Here is a 16,989-nt window from a genome sequence, read left to right as displayed (position 1 = left end):
TATCCCAAATTGCATTGAACCACATCATAAACTCACAGTGCTAAAAGGCATTAGCATCTCGATGCCCAGGGGATGTAATGCGATAGTGTTGGGAAATACTGTAAATAGTAGACTGTGCAGATGAAAGGGCATGAGCCCATCGCTGGTCCTTACATAATGTGTTTGTAGTTAGTACCAGGCGGTTGTTTCTCACCCCAATGTACTGTAGTTTAGACACCCTGTCAGTTCAAACTATCGTGATCAGAACAACTTTTCGGGTGACTTCTGAGAATGCTAATGCTTTGGAAGTTTTATCCTGTGGCTCTTTTGGTTCAAATCAAACCCAGAGAGGCTCGTAGAAGAGCCAAAGCAGCATCTACTCCCACTTGGCCGGCAATCTATTCCTTCAACAAACTCGTTTGGGATTGGCTTATAATGATCTGACACTTTCTATTTTTCATCACTAATCATTAAGGAATAAGAATCAAAAAGATAAAGACTGTTGATGTCTTAGTGGAATTTGTACTTGTTTACATGTTGCTGAAATAGGGTGTCGCCCACATAGGGTATAAAGTTCTTCCCTTGTTTTCATCAATTGTTCTTAAGGTCTGAATAAATCAAATTCTTCTTTAAAGGATTATTAAAAATGATTTGAGCACGACCAAGTTGGAGCTTGTCTGGGTTAATTGGTGTTGACGGTTGGCAGAACAAATATTCCACTCGTAAGCCTTGAGGTCCAGTTGCTGCCATTCGAATAAAGATATGAACATGTTTGATATTCACAATTAGATCAACAGATGGCTTTACTTTAGTGCCAGCTTTCTCTGAAGTTAGCTAGTTAACTCCATTCCCTCTGTAGGCTATACAGTCTGATTCGCCCATGCCTCTCTATCATCACATTCTCACCAGAACTTGCTTTTTTCTTCCTTTCTTGGATTTTCAGAGCATCTTTCACTGCCTTTGAAAAATGCAAACCATATTTATGTGTGGTTCGTCCGCTCCTTGTAAGTCATAGATGGCCTTATCAAAGTTATCTCAAGCTTTAGGAAACTGTTGCTGCTGACTCTATGATGGTGGCTAGGGGTAGGAAACTTTTAGTATCATACGGTTCCATTTTGATTGATAATCTTGGCAAATAATGCTTTTGCTTGCAGGGTAACTGTCCATCTATGTCTAGGTGACATCATTGTTTTTGTATTGTAGAAGAGAATCAGCTCGAGGTTATGAATAACAACACACGTATATTTATCTTTCATTTAAAAAAACGCAGATCAAAGCAACATAAATGGCTCGGTTGTTCCAGTGGGGTCGTTTACTTCCTTTAACATAATTCAATTTCTCATAAATTTCACTAATTTATTTAGAGATTTTTAGCCGTGATTGCTAGTTAAAAATTAGGATTATTTTATTAATTTAGCAACTTGTAAAATATTCATGAGGAGCCAGGCACATTTTGGGCCACATATTCATAAAACCACTTCAAAATATGAACAACATTAACATGACAGCATGCTCCTTCATAGCACATTCTCACATCCAGCAGAAAACATTATTGTTTTGTTTGCATCGGCTCCTGGCAAAAAAAATCTGTCAGATCAACTTTAGTGTTTTACAGCTCAGAGGAAATACAATGAATTTCATGCTCCTCATTGTCACGGTTTATCAGTATCAGAATAATTTCCACTTTTGCTCCAAAAACCATGACACATGCAAGCGATGCTGCTGAAGTTCGTACCAGGCAATAAAAAAACCTTAGCTTGCAGTTCTGTAAAAGGCACCACACAAGCATACTCTAATCCTTAAAAAACTGTTTAATATTTGTTATGTTCAATTAGCCAATTCACTGTTAAACTAAGGGACATTCATAGCAAAGGTTCACATTAGCACATAGTATTTTCATCACACAGCCTCCTTAACATCTGTTTATAAACCACTTAATTTTGATATCCCTATTCCCTTACCAATGATGAATAACTGGTTTCTAATTTCCAAATGTGTGGGCGTTTAATGAGGCCTAAAATGTTGTATTCTCCTGCTATAACGCTGTCTACAAAATTGTGCGCTGCTAAATGTAATCATGCAACGCTATCTGGCACGGACACACTCTGGCAGCAGCGAGGCAAAACCTGCAGCCCAGAACTGCTCCACTTAAGGGAGGCTGATGTGAGAGGAGCAGACAGGCGAGAGTGGAATGCCCTCCAGTCATGCAAAATGCAAAAGAAATATGACTTTATTACAGCTCCCTAATGGTGACATAACAATCTGTTCAGCCACTTCCCTCTAAATCTCAAAGCATTTTTGGAAGAGTGCTTCGCTCTACAGCAGAAGATTGGGTTGAAATCTCTCTGTTAGAAGGGGCTTTAAACACAATTGAGTTGACAAGCTCTCATCTCTGACATATTTTATGAATTCATTTATCCTTATGTCAGAGTGGGAAATGCCTTGAGAGATAAAAACATTAGACAACAGGATATTTTGGATCGCTAAGATTTTCAATATGAGGGATGTTTGGTACAGGGGTTGTATCTCTGCATTCAGAGCTAGAGTAGGAGGTGGTTAGCCTAGCGTAGCATAGGCTGGAAGCAGCTAGTTTTAGATAGCAAATCACCATCTTTAAATCTAAGATTTGTTCATACTGTATATTCAAATAGGTCTTTGTTTTGCCCATGGACCACTATTTCCACTAGTCGAGAATAGTGGCTGGATCAACATATATAGTTTTAGTATTAACAATGGAGGACCCCCTCAGCTAACTACCTAGCAACATCAATGAACATTACAAGTACAGAAAAAGGAGCTGTGCAAGTTGTTAAAAGTTAACTTACAGAAATGAATTAAAACTCAATTGACATTTATTAGCTTCAACAGGAACATGTATAAGCATGCTAGTCATTTGGCATGATATAGATGCAGCATGTATAACCATGAATTATAATTTTACTGTTGTATTCAGATTAAACAAACATAATACTAATGGCATGTTTTTTTAAATAAAGAGAGTTAAACTAGCTTTTTCCCCAGGCCTCCAGTCTTTAGGCTCATCAAACTATTATACAGTTATTTGTTCATCTTTCTAGAAATTAACTTGCACGTCTATTCTAAAAGATGTCTACTTCTCCCTGAGTAAGGTGAACGCTGGGAAGGCAGCTGGCCCTGATGGAATTCCTGGACACGTGTTCAGAGCCCTTGCAGAGCAGCTGGCAGGGGTTGTGCGGACATTTTCAACCTGTCCCTGGCCCAAGCAGTTGTTCCCACCATCTTCAAGACCGCCACCATCGTGCCAGTGCCGAAGCTTTCAACCGCTACGGCTCTTAATGACTTGTTGCACTCACCCCCATCATCGCTAAGTGCTTCGAGAGACTGGTTCTCTCGTACCTGAAATCCTGTCTGCCTGCTACACTGCACCCATACCAGTTTGCCTACCGCTGCAACAGGTCAACAGAGGACACCATCTCCACGGAACTCCACTCTGCCCTGACCCACCTGGATAGCCCCACATCTTACGTCAGAATGTTGTTCATAGACGTCAGTTCAGCATTCAACACTGTGATCCCCTCCAAGCTGACCTCCAAGCTTCGCCAGCTTGGTATCAATACATCGCTCTGTAACTGGATGCTGGACTTTCTGACTAACAGACCCCAGTCTGTGAAGTTAGACAACCTTTCCTCCTCCACTTCTACCTTGAACACCGGCGTGCGGCAAGGCTGCGTGTTGAGCCCTCTCCTGTACTCCCTGTTCACCCATGACTACGCTGCTGTTTATGATTCTAACACCATAATAAAGTTTGCAGATGACACCACGGTGGTAGGCCTGATGACGATGAAACGGCCTACAGGGATGAGGTACAGCACCTGGCCTCATGGTGTGCTGACATCAACCTGGCTTTCAACACCAAGAAGACCAAGGAGATCATCGTGGACTTCAGGCGGGACAGGAGCCATGCACACACCCCCGTCTAGATCAACGGAGTTGCAGTGGAATGTGTGTCGAGCTTCAAGTTCCTTGGCATTCACATCTCCGACGACCTCACTTGGTCTCTGAACTCCTCCATCCTGGTCGAAAAGGCGCAGCAGCGTTTCTACTTTCTACGGGGCCTCAAGAAAGCCCACCTTGGTCCCAGGATCCTGGTGGACTTCTACCGTTGTACCATCGAGAGCATTCTCACTAACTGCATCATAGTGTGGTACGGCAACTAATCCGCCTCAGACCAGAAATCACTCCAACGGGTAGTGAAAACTGCCCAACGGATCACCGGCACCCAGTTACCCACCATTAGGAACATTTTCCTCAAACGCTGTCTGGGCAAAACCAGGACCATCATCAAGGATGCCTCCCACCCCAACAACAGACTGTTCACCCTCCATCCATCCGGCAGGCGTTACAGAAGCCTCCGTTCCCGTACCTCCAGGCACAGGAAGAGCTTCTTCCCCGAGGCTGTGACTCTGCTGAACTCCTCTCCATTACTCACTAGCATCATTGCACTCAACTGCACTGATTAAACAATTACATTAATAATAATATTACAGTTTGTACATACAATCTGCACTTGCACTCTGTTAATACTCTGTCAATACTTACATCTGTATATTGTAGATTTTTCGATCATTCAATGCTCGCTGTATTGTCAGTTTTTATAATATGCACCTTGTATTTATTTATATTTAGCACATCTTGCATTTCTGGTTGGATACTAACTGCATTTCATTGGCTTGTACCTGTACTTTGCACAATGACAATAAAGTTGAATCTAATCTAATAAGGAAAATATTATTTCAACTTTATGTGAAAATATGAGCAATAAAAACTCTTATTTTCTTTATATTGGCAGAGTGTTAGGACTTCTGATAAAAAAAAAAAATTACATGATATTGTTCAGAACCCTTTCAAAGCAACTCTAACAAAGTTCTCTGTTTGATGCCTCCTCATAAATGTTTAACAGGGAACATTTTTCAGCTATCTATTTGTGGAGTTAAGAGAAAACAATAAATACAAACTCTTCTGCCTTCTCTTTTGTAGGGCTGAGGATTTAAAGTGGTGAATAATGCATGGCTGAAAGCATCCGTCACTCGGAGCTTCCTCTTCTGGACACCAGGGCGTCTGAATGCAAGTAAGTTCACATATTTATGAAGTGTTTTTTGATTTGAGAACAAACCGATGCCATCAAGGGGCCACACCGCTGGCCCGACTGTAAAGGCACTTAAGACCAAGAACAGATTTTTAGAGATTGAAGTACATTAACTGATACGTAGGATCTTAGTCTCCTCACTTTGACATCAGGTAATAGTATTGAACTTGTAACTATTATCAAAAGCAATAATTCCTGTGCCTAGAAAGATATATTCAGTTTCTTAACATTATATCTATGGGAAAAAAACATTTGATAAAACTTAAAAACACAGTTTTAGTATTTGTTAAAGTATATTTACAGGTCTAAAGAACAAACATGGATTTTAGTGACACAAACATGTGTTGACAGTCTCAAGTGGCCGTGAACTGTGGCCTTTGCTGCACATCATTCATCTCAGCTGATGAGTAATGTCGACAACCGTGTTAATAGCATCTTGGATAGCAGATGACAGGTTGTGTATGTGAGTCTTTTGAGCGTCGGATCATGACTAGATTTCCACCTCAGGCTGCTGTCACGCTGGATCCACTTGTCAGATGAGATGCACTGTGCAACATATCTTTTAAACCTCATCCGTTTAAGCAGATTTTGTAGTTCTTAATGATTTTCATTGCCATTTTCATTATGTAGTTGTTGTGTTTGCACATGGCATGTCTGAGAGTCTGTGTGTTGCATTAATTAACAGAAGAGTAAGTTGTGTTGCACCATCTGTATCTTCGTATCACCCAGAGCCACTGGATTTGTTTCAGATGAGTGGTTCAAATGGAAATAGCTGGACTGTTACAAATTGTGTTTCGCTTGGGATTCCGTCGCAGATCTGCATCGCTGTTTAGCTCTGAAGTGACGCTGCTTCAGAGACCCGCCTTAGAGGGCAAATAGAGCGGGAAACCGTTGTTTGATTCCTCACTCTGAGAACAATCAAATCTCAATTATTGTCAAACTGTGCAATTCATGTTTGATTGAGGGAATTCAGCGGGTGCTTTAATCCAGGCTTTTAGTTTGTAAAGAGTCAAGCATTTAATATCAGTCATCACTGGCTCTTTGTGTCTCACAGTATAGGAAACTAAGCTTCAGATTGTACAGCCATGTCCTCTAAGAAATAAAGATAAACTGGGTTCAATCAAATTAGCTAGCTGCTAACTGAAAGACAAGATGAAAACATAATTGTTTCTGTTCTTGTTTCTGCCACTTTGAGTTTAACCCAATGAGCAAACTGTCAAAACGTACATGGACATTTCATCAACAAGCCCTTGGGGCAGCTCTTTTTCTTATCCTCATGTTGGACTGAGGGCATACTGGACACTCATGTGATTCACTATCTCGAGGAACAATGTATTGCAAACTGCACGAGCCTTGGCTATTCAGTTGGTGGAGGACTGTGTAGCGATTGTAAGGATTCTCACATCAAATCTTATAGTGTCAATTAGTTGCATGTAAAACAGGCAACCTCTACTATCTTGTATAGTTTTGTTGAGAACATGCGCCAGACTCCGGTCTGTAAAGGAAAAGGGAAACCAATGTTGAATTTCCTTAAACCTGCATTTTTTCTAATGTTCAGCAGGGGACGACTCCTTGTTACGGTCCAATTGCATAGAAGAAGTCTATGAGAAAATCACCCTGCATCAAGTGGTTTTCAAAACAGCATGATGTTCATTTTGTCAATAATGGTCCTATTTGGAGTGAAATGGATAATAAAGCACGGTTAGGGTTTAGCTGCCTTTGTGATTGACAGGTCACTACCACAGCAATTCCCAGTCGTACTTGGCTCCACCCACTTGTGTCACCATTGGTCCCAAAAATCCAAAATGGCGACTTCGAAAATGCCAAACTCAAAGCTTCAAGACCACAAACCAATGGTTGTGACACGGGACTTCTTTATGTCCACTTGTTACATACAAACTATATTAGTGTGTTTTGATTATGTTATTAAATAAAACGTTAACTGTGATTCTAAGACTTTCACACTGAGTTGTACAGTTACATTTTTTTGGGGGAAGTGACTTAAAATCCAAACGATGCTGGTAAAATATACGGATGACATTCAAATGACTTTGTTGTCTATTTAAGTGGCATACAATATTCTTTTGCATAGGCATATAAATATAACACACACTATCAGGAATACACAGCAATCAAAGAAGCTTTATTCAAGTGTTTGTTCAGTTTGTGTATCATACCGATGCCTTTGTGGCTACAGGACAATGTGTTGGTTTGGATCACAAATTAGATTAAGGTGTTGGTTCATACAGGCTGCTTTTGCTTTATTGAGTGTAAAGGTTGTTTTTCAGCAGCTGTGAGTTAATGGTTCTCTCTGTGCTCTGAGCATATGTAATGGTTTAACTGTAATGATGACAGAGCCTGTTTTAGGGCCGCAGGTGCATCTACCTGGCAGGATGCCACCGAGGCTATTGGCTCACAATCCAATGGTCCCTATACGGGGAGTAGTTGTCCTTTCACTGCATGAACCACAGCTCGACTTGTATTCCACTCAGCCGCTGATTGCTCAGTGATATATGTGTTTACCGATGATAAATTCCCATGACTGGGCTGTTGCACTTGTGATGTGAGCTTTCACACTGGATGAGCTGAGCGATGCGCAGCTGCTCAGCCCTCGGGGAGAGCCGGGCTGGGAGCACATGTCGCCAATTCAGAAGGAAGAAAAATGGTTACAGCGCAGATTATGACATTTTTGTGGTGAGAGATGTCGGTCAGGTTACCGTCCTGTCTCCAATTGCCTGGAAGACGAGGGTAAATCACCAGGAAATACACCAGCTGTCAATTAATTGTCACTTTCACACTACTGTCTCATATTGGATCAGCACTTTGTGTACAAGCACATCACAGGAGGTTATTTCTGGACGCCCAAGCACAAGTTTTCCTTTTTTAGCTCACATTTAAGTGCAAACTGTAATTGAGATAAGCATTGACAACATGAACACTGACATGGAGTTGAGTGAGATTAATGGAAGTGCCCAACAACAGTAGTCTCTGGTGTCCAATTTTCACATTGCCTCATCGCACTAAAGCAATCTAAATATGTCAAGACACATAGAATAAATAGCGTCAGAGTATGACCAAATAAATAGATCTTAATAAATGTATTAGTAAAGTCAACAGTGACCACACGCGTGTTGTAGACATGATCAACCTGTGTTCTATCAATAGCCAGCTATAGTGGCATCATCATAGACGTCACAGTCCATCGTTAAATCGTTTGAACTAAATGCTTGGTACAGCTTGCTCTCCGAATGTTTTTGCACCGAAATAGAGTGATCTAGCATAACTAGAGGATGCAACATGGCAAATGTATTGCTTAGGACCCAAGAAGGCAAAGTGTGGAGTTGTTTGGATGTGGGATTCTCAAAAATATTGTGAACATTACTAGAGGCCAAGCAATCGGTCCATTTAAAACATGCCTGTTTTGAAGCGGCCCTGATCTGGTTTATTTCAATGCTACATCACTTTTATAAGTTGATTATTGTATTACTTTAGATGCTATGCTGCCTTACAGTTTCACAAAATAGTAGCTGCTTCACAAGAAAGTGTTTGTATTTTCAATGTCAAAAATGTTTTGTTTTTTTGTTTTGAAGGGGCTAAATACAGTTCAGAGCTTAACTCAGATTGTGGGATTGCATCCACACATCTCGTCTCACAAATAAATTGAAACATTAGCAATGAGTCTAACCACGGAGGCACATTTGTATCTTTGTGTGCATTTGCCAAAGTTGACAGAATATGACATTAACAGTTCATGCTAATAAACATTAAACAGCGTTAAAGACAAGACACAATTTGTATTTTCAAATGTCATATCGGAGCACAAACAAAGAGCAGGATGTACACCATCTTGAGCAGAAAAGGGCATTATTGAGCGACTAATAACATGCTATTGATTAGAAAGAGTGTCCCTCAGGATGGTTAAGAAACTGATACGTCTGCATTCACTCACATTAAAGGTGCACAAGCACCAATACAGACACATTTATTCTGGTGCAGGCGCACGCAGACACTGTGCCTCCCTGTTAGTCACAGAAGCTTCTTCCCAATTCAGTCGATAGGCTTCCATTAAGAGGGGGTAGGCTGTCAAAGCAACCTGTGACCTCCTCTCGCCCTCGTGGAGCCCACCGGCCTGTGATGTCCGTATCAATATGATTTTCAGCCCTTTGCGCCCATCAACCGCAATTCCCAGTGTCCATTAGTCTCAAGTATCTGTTTCCTCCAACTTGTACTATTGATTTCGGTGTGTCTTTGTAAACGAGCATGTACACTGATCTTAAAGACGAGGACAGCTTCATAAAAGACTGTTGGACTAAAAGTTTCTCTATATTGTACTAAATAATTACTTTCATGACTTCTGTCACTCTTAATAATTGTATTACTGCTCATAATTTCTCTGTGTGGTTAAGTAAAGCAATGACATCTGATTCTGGCTCAGATGTCAAGTAGTCTAAAGACGGCTGGACCGGTGCCCTCGTAGGTCAAGGCTTTTCATCTTAGGGTCCACAATGAAGTGACCTGTTGTTGCCACAGAGGGAAACCACAGCAAACAGGGCACAATATGGCCCTATAGCTCTGGAGACTTTGTGTTGCTAACACCCACATCTGTTCCTGAGAGGTGTCGCGCCGGTGTGATTTTATTCATAACAGACTTCACCTTCCTTGAATTAGAAGTGATTTTATCTTAAATTTCAGAAGATATTCATTTGATACAGCAGCATAGAAAACACCCTTTTGTAGGGTTAAAACAATAAAACAATAAAGAGAATCAAAGTTTTTAAGTCATACACAAGTTTATTGTGTAGATGGCTATTATTATTATTATTGTTGTGCAATTAATTTGGGTTGACACTCGTTATATAAGATGTCACTATGATGTCACTATGCCATCAACACTATAAATGCACTAATCATGCATGAATATACATATTATATAAGTAGTATGCAAAACATAATATGTATATTCATGCATGATTAGTGCATTTATAGTGTTGATGGCATAGTTAAGGTGGACAAGTGACTGGCCTATGCTTATAAGCATGTAATACATTTCGTTTCTAAAGTTTTTTTTAATTATTATTACAAAAAGCATACATTTAAGAAGAAAAAAAACGCCACCCACAAAAAATGTAGAATAAATATAAATGCTGGATATATATCAGTCTTGCAGACCATTTGCACACCACATTTCCATCAAAAATATAATAATGCAAAGTTGCATAAACTCAAATGTGACCTCAGTGTCCTGATTTGTAGCTCTGGCTCTGTGTGATTTGAACGAGGCTGGGAGTGATCTCAGTTAGTTCAGTTAATAGTCATGACAATAATAACAGATATGAAACCTTAAGTGTAAAAAACTGAAACATAAATGCAGAAATAGCCTCCCTAGGTGCCTTGGTCCTTCCACTGCTTCCCCACTGCAAGTGTGAGGAGCATATGCTGACATTTGGCCGCTCTTCACTGTCGGGGCATATTTGCCACTAGGGGGCTTCGGGGGTGAGATGAGACACAGTCGATGCCCCCGGACACAGTAGAGCAGTTCCTGAGAGAGGAAGATGGATGACCTTTGGCTTTATTTATGTCGTCGCCACTCATGCAGGACCTTTTCATCAGATACGGTCATTGTAATCCCTCAGCCCCCATTCAATTTACAGAGGCACTCTGTCACTGCAGACCACTAAAGTCGACCAAATTAATGGATCAATAAGCCCTCTGAAAGCCAGACGGGAGGGTCCACATCCCTCTGGTCGCTATCAAGTTACCAGTCATAATGAATGGGGTGTTGTTTATGTTGTAAAGTGCAGTGTCACCGAGTCCTTTGAACAATCCACCCTCTTATCCAGGGATTAGTACACCACTGTGCTGTCTTTTCAAAGATGTGATTAGGAAACTGTAAAATGGAAATGTGTAAAAAGATGACCGCTTTTCGATAACGCAGAAGTTTTAATTGCCTTTATTAGTTATAAATAGTTTATCAGTTAAATCAGCCATTAATCAGAAGAAACTTGTATTGACAAGATGTGCAAAGCCACTTTTTATTAACTGGTGTTCATCCTCCTGCATGACATGAAAGACTATTATTAAACCTCTTAATGACTTAGTATACAGTACATACCTTATACTTGTCCGAAAGTGACTAACCCACGAGCAAATATGTATTTCTTTATTTACTGTATGATCATTAACATTTATTGGGTTAAACATTTTTTTCCCAGCAAGGCAAACCAAACAGTAGTTGTTATACCTGGCCTATGGCATATTGCCTTAAGATAAGCCCCACAAACTTCAGATTGTACAGAATTCATTAATAATTAACAAAATTAACTTATAAAATCCCTCATGAATGTTTTTCCTATTACACATCTGTTAACATGAACCTTCACCAACATTAGAAATTGATGTTCATTTTTACATTTTGTGGTAGCAGAACAACAAGTCTGTCTGTGTGTCATCTAATGTGTTTTCCATTTTAACAATGAATAATTCTGGTTTATATTGGATATTGTGGTGGATCAGTGGGTGAAGCCATCAAAACCACACAAAGGGTTTGATTTCTGTGTTGTATGTTGTTTCTTTTCTTCATTGTCTTTTGAGCAAAAATTCACCAATTAACGTTGAAATGTTTCAGTTGTAACAGTAAGTGCTTGAAACTTAAAAAATTGGTTCATTTCAGTGACAAGATCATTGCACCTGTTCAAGCTTTACTGAGCTTTTTAAGCATATTCCAGCTAATTTGTTTTGATTTCCCGGCCCATACCTTTCCCTAACAAAAGAATGACATAGGCTGACTGTGTATTTTTCTTTAGGTGCGATCGGTCATTGGTTAGGGGAGCCAATGATAGCAGCTATTGACAAACAAATTCAGTTTATTCAGCTTGACTTTTCTGTGTCAAAACATTTCTTTTTACATTTTGACTGCTACTCTGCCAATAGAAGCTGAAAGAAAACCCGTTGTATTGGTTTTCATTAGTTCCAGCTCACTTCTGCATCATTTTAAGAAATTAAGCTCAGTCTTCTCCTCGAGGCAGTTTAAACAGTAATTGGTAGTAATTATAAATCCCATTTGAGAATGCACAAAGAGAGCTCACTGCAAAACAGGCGAGCTTTTCAGCATAGCGCGCCAAGTAGGGTGTGAACAGGGATGTAATGGCTCCTTAAACAACTATCCAGATGTTCGGGTCTGGTTACGAACAAGGCCAGTGGTGAATGATTGATATGGAAATCTCAATCAAAGATGTCACCCGGCGTTAGGGAGATGAAATGAGATATGACGTGATCTCAACCTCTTTGAAACAAAATCAAGATGATCGCTAGCTAACACACTCATGCACCATTGTAGTACAGACAGTTCAAAGCAGTACTGATATCCCTGCAGTACAGTGAGTACAAACATCGGTCTCTTTTCACTTTTCTTTAGTTTGTTCATGATGTAAAATAACTTCACATCGATGTCTAAACAATGGTGAAGCAAAGGCATGGTCATCGTGCCACATTTCCTTATTTGCATGCTAACGGCATGAGAGAAACACCCACCACAATCATTCGGTGGGACCACATCATCACTTGCAATTCAGTGATCAATGATTTCAAACAATAGTGTTCGGCCTTCAAGTATTTATCATGGAATGGAAACCATGTGCGGCGTGGTTTAGCACTGGTCAAACTGGAGGAACGTGCTGACAGCTCTGGATGTCCTTGAGTTGAACATCAGCTTGGAATAACTCCGCCAAACTCTAGCGCTGTTTCTTTTGTAGAAAAACATTCTTTGCTGCCCCTGTTGGCAGTAAGTCAATCGCGTGTATTAGGCTACCGCACAATGCTCGCCAGTCATCGATAGCCCTAAATGAGTGCATATGTGTCTTAGCTTTGGGCGTCTTTTTGATCAGGTTGAGATTTTAATGGATTTTCTTCGCCTTTTGACAGATATGGGTGGGGTGTGGGGGCTGCAGTCCGGTCTGGGCAGACTGCAGGCAGCCGGTGGGGTCACTTGAACCTTGTGGTTGGAGAACAGAGTGCTGAGACACAAAGAGCCAACGCTGCGCTCACAAGTGTCCGACAGCGCGAGAGTCAGGAAGTCTGGCGACTGTAAACCCCACCATGCCCCCCACCCCACCCCCCCCCCCCACCCCACCCATCTCAGACACACAACAAGACACACCAAGCAGGCGCTTCTACACACACAAACCTACACTACTACACTTGTGATGAGGACATTTGTATTGGCTTACATTCACCCTATGCAGACTAATTTAACCATAACGGCTTGATGATAAACCCAACCTTTAACCTAACCTTAATAAACAGTAGCATAATAACATAAGGGCCATCCATTATCTATATGTAGACATAGTGTCTCCCCAACCCCAAACAATTGAATAGAATAGAAATGGAAAGAAAATTGAACATAAAAATCCGACGAGTGTTTATTATTAATTATTCATTTTACATCAATAATGTTTGTATTTAGAATTTATGGTTAGAAGATTAAATGCACAAAATGGTAATTTCCCATCAGTTTTTGAAATTGTTTGATTTCGAATGCGTCTATACATTAAATGTACATGGTGCTGAAATATTTTTTAGTGGTGTCCTTTATAGTTTAGATTTGTTTTCACACACACACACACACACACACACACACACACACACACACACACACACACACACACACACACACACACACACACACACACACACACACACACACACACACACACACACACACACACACACACACACACACACACACACACACACACACACACACACACACACACACACACACACACACGTTTATACTTTAAAAAAAATAACTTAAAGAAATGAATGTCTGTGAATGCAGGCACATTTGGTCTAGGTTTTATGTTTACACTCGTAGCCCATTTACTTGCAAAACCTTAATTTAGCCCTCTAGCACAGATCAGACATGTAACAGTTCAAAACTATTATAAACTAAAATATGTTCAAAGACGTCTATTACATTATTGTGCGACTAAGAAGTTAACAACAATTTGCATGGTTCTTGATGCATCTCATAATTTACACTGATACTCGTAAAACATTTCTTTAATGTGAATTGGCATTATAGTCAACACCAATTCCACTTATATAAATGCAGGGTAGAAATATGCTGTGGATTGCCTAAAGTAATACACATTCCTTATTATCCACTGACTACAGTATAATTAATAATATATACATCTGAATGGGGGTGAGGCACTGAGGCAGGGAGGGAATAGTTGGCTGAGTCACGGCTGGTCGGTTGAATGCTCAAATTAAATTCAACTTTGTAATGTTAAAGCTTATAGGGCAATAGTACAAACTTGGTTCCAAAATAGTAAATATTCAAACAATTAAGAATAGCGCTGTAATTGATCATACCAATAAGATATTTTAGCCTTGCAATTAAAAGGTTGCTCTCAGTTGAATGAATCGAACCCTTCAGTTTAAAGTATCCATAGTGCTTTGATTTGTTTAAATAAATAGAAGAAACAACATTAAAAAGAGAAGAATGAACTAATAAGTTTATCTTTATGTAGAATGTTAAGAGTTTTCCTTTTAATTTACTCCAAATTTATAAAGAGGGCTTTCACAAGATAGCCTATCGATGCGTACATAATCCAAAATCTTGTTGAAGAGGTATTCCTTTCTTTAACACTCTGCATTTGAAAACTAACATGTTAAACAACAACCTCAAATCCTTTGGTGATAATTTTACAGTAGATTTCTAACTGCTCTGCATAGGTGGGGAGGAATTTAGTAGAGACAACAACAGATTTGCAGGCAGACTAAGTGGTTGAGTGAGCAGGTTAACAGCGCCGGGGCCCTGAATGGCTGTGACAGGGAGAGAGCAGTGAGAGGCTCCAGCACTGAAGGGGGAAGTGACCCGGAAACGGTGTGTAAGTGCAGCTTGCCAGGCCCTTTAGGAAAGGTCTCTCCAGAAGCACTGATGCAAGTCCACCTAAATACACATTTCTCTTGTTTCCTCGCCCTCTCTGCGGAGATGCATTACTCAGCTACATTTGTGCCTCTCATAATGCTGGAAAGGCAGAGAAAGACAGATAGTGGGAAACCCTCTGGATGTGTTCATTAACAACATGACAACATCTTTTAAGGATTCCATGGTTTGAGGGAACTACTTTAATTTTAAATGTAAACCGGAAGAAGATGCAATTGAATTGAATTATTTGTCTATAAACTTTATGAATGCATTTTGGTCGGTCCTTTTTGTAGATTTTACCTTTTAGAATACTTTATTAATCCTGAAATTGGGTTTTGTGACAGTTGCTCAATTTTGGAAATAAATAAAACAAAAATAGAGTACAAATATTTATATAATAAATATAAGAAGTTAAAGTAAGAATAACCAATAAAACAAGCGAATCAAACTATTTATATAAACAATTTGATTGTGTTAGTTGTTTCTGTTTTTCTACTTCTAAAAAGAAGCATTTTCCAGAGACATCTTCTCATCTGATCTGTTTACATTTAAATCAATGACTTATAAAAGTTTCTGATTAGCCGAATACATTTATGTCAGAATAGAACATGCTTACATTAATTATATATTAAGCAACATGGTAACAGATTGAAGATGAGGTGTTTTGAAAGATGGAGCCACTTTCACATACATGTCTAAATGAAGCCCAACAGACAAACTGGTTTACACATTTCTGAAGTTTAGGAACACAGTTTAGGGGGCTAACTAGTTAATGCACATTAATTTGAATAATGATCATACAAAATAAAAATATTCTTTGTTATTGCAAATAGGCTTAGGCACATTTCTTCACTTGAGTATTTCTATTTTACTTTATAATACTATTTTACTACATTACGGTGAGAAATATTGTTCTTAATGCACATGATGGATTTAGTTAGTTTTGTTAATACAACAAAATATAAATTAACTAATAAATAATGATGCTAAGGTTATTAGCCCTATTCAACAGCTGCAATATGAAAGCAATGTTTACATTAATAATCCATTAAGATATGTGATTGTTAAATGGATTTGCATTTTGAAGACTTTTACTTATGGAACTTAACAGAGTATTTTACACTGCTACTTCTTCCACCTCTGCTGAAGCAGTGCTATACACAATTTGTAGTTAAACAATGAAAAGTGAAATATTGCTGTTAACTACTTTATGTCAATAACAACTCGCTTCAGGAATATTTCACAAAGGCGAGTTTGTGCGCTATAAAACGAGTAATGCAACCTGGAGCCACTATTTTAATGTTTTTTTTAAATATTATAAGGTTTAAAAAAGTCATAACCACCAACTTTGCCAATTCAGGGGAAAAATCTAAACTTTGACTTAGTTGATGGCAATGCAAAATAGCAACAAATAATTACAAGTAAATAATAACAATAACCTAAATGTACGATAAAAAGAAAAATACAATCAATAATCAATAAGGAAGTAGATTTTAGTCTTTAGTCCGAATATAATTCAGCTCGAGTCATCACACGTTGGTAAAATTGCAAATATTACACCTTTTTATTGTAAAATTCATCATGATATAGTAACTGTATTTACAGTGTAATAGTCTGAAAAGTCACGAAAACAAACGATAAGAGTTCATTAAAAAAAATAAGGCCATATAGATACAAATGAAATTGTTCTACATAAACTACTTAAGGGTTTAAACCACGAGATAACGAAAATAAAATATATATTATTGCAGATTTATGAAGTCGATGAAACATTAACGTACATTCTTTAGGATGACATTACTGCTCGAAATAAAACTGGCCATAACACTGCATGCACATTTTTCTGAAGATAAACGTCCTAAGCATTGAAAAATAATAATAATAATAATAATAATAATAATAATAATAATAATAATAATAATAATAATAATAATAATAATAATAATAA

This window comes from Notothenia rossii (genome assembly GCF_949606895.1).
Source record: "Notothenia rossii genome assembly, chromosome: 3".
NCBI classification, from domain to species: Eukaryota; Metazoa; Chordata; class Actinopteri; order Perciformes; family Nototheniidae; genus Notothenia; species Notothenia rossii.
Note: the sequence above shows the minus strand (reverse complement) of the source record.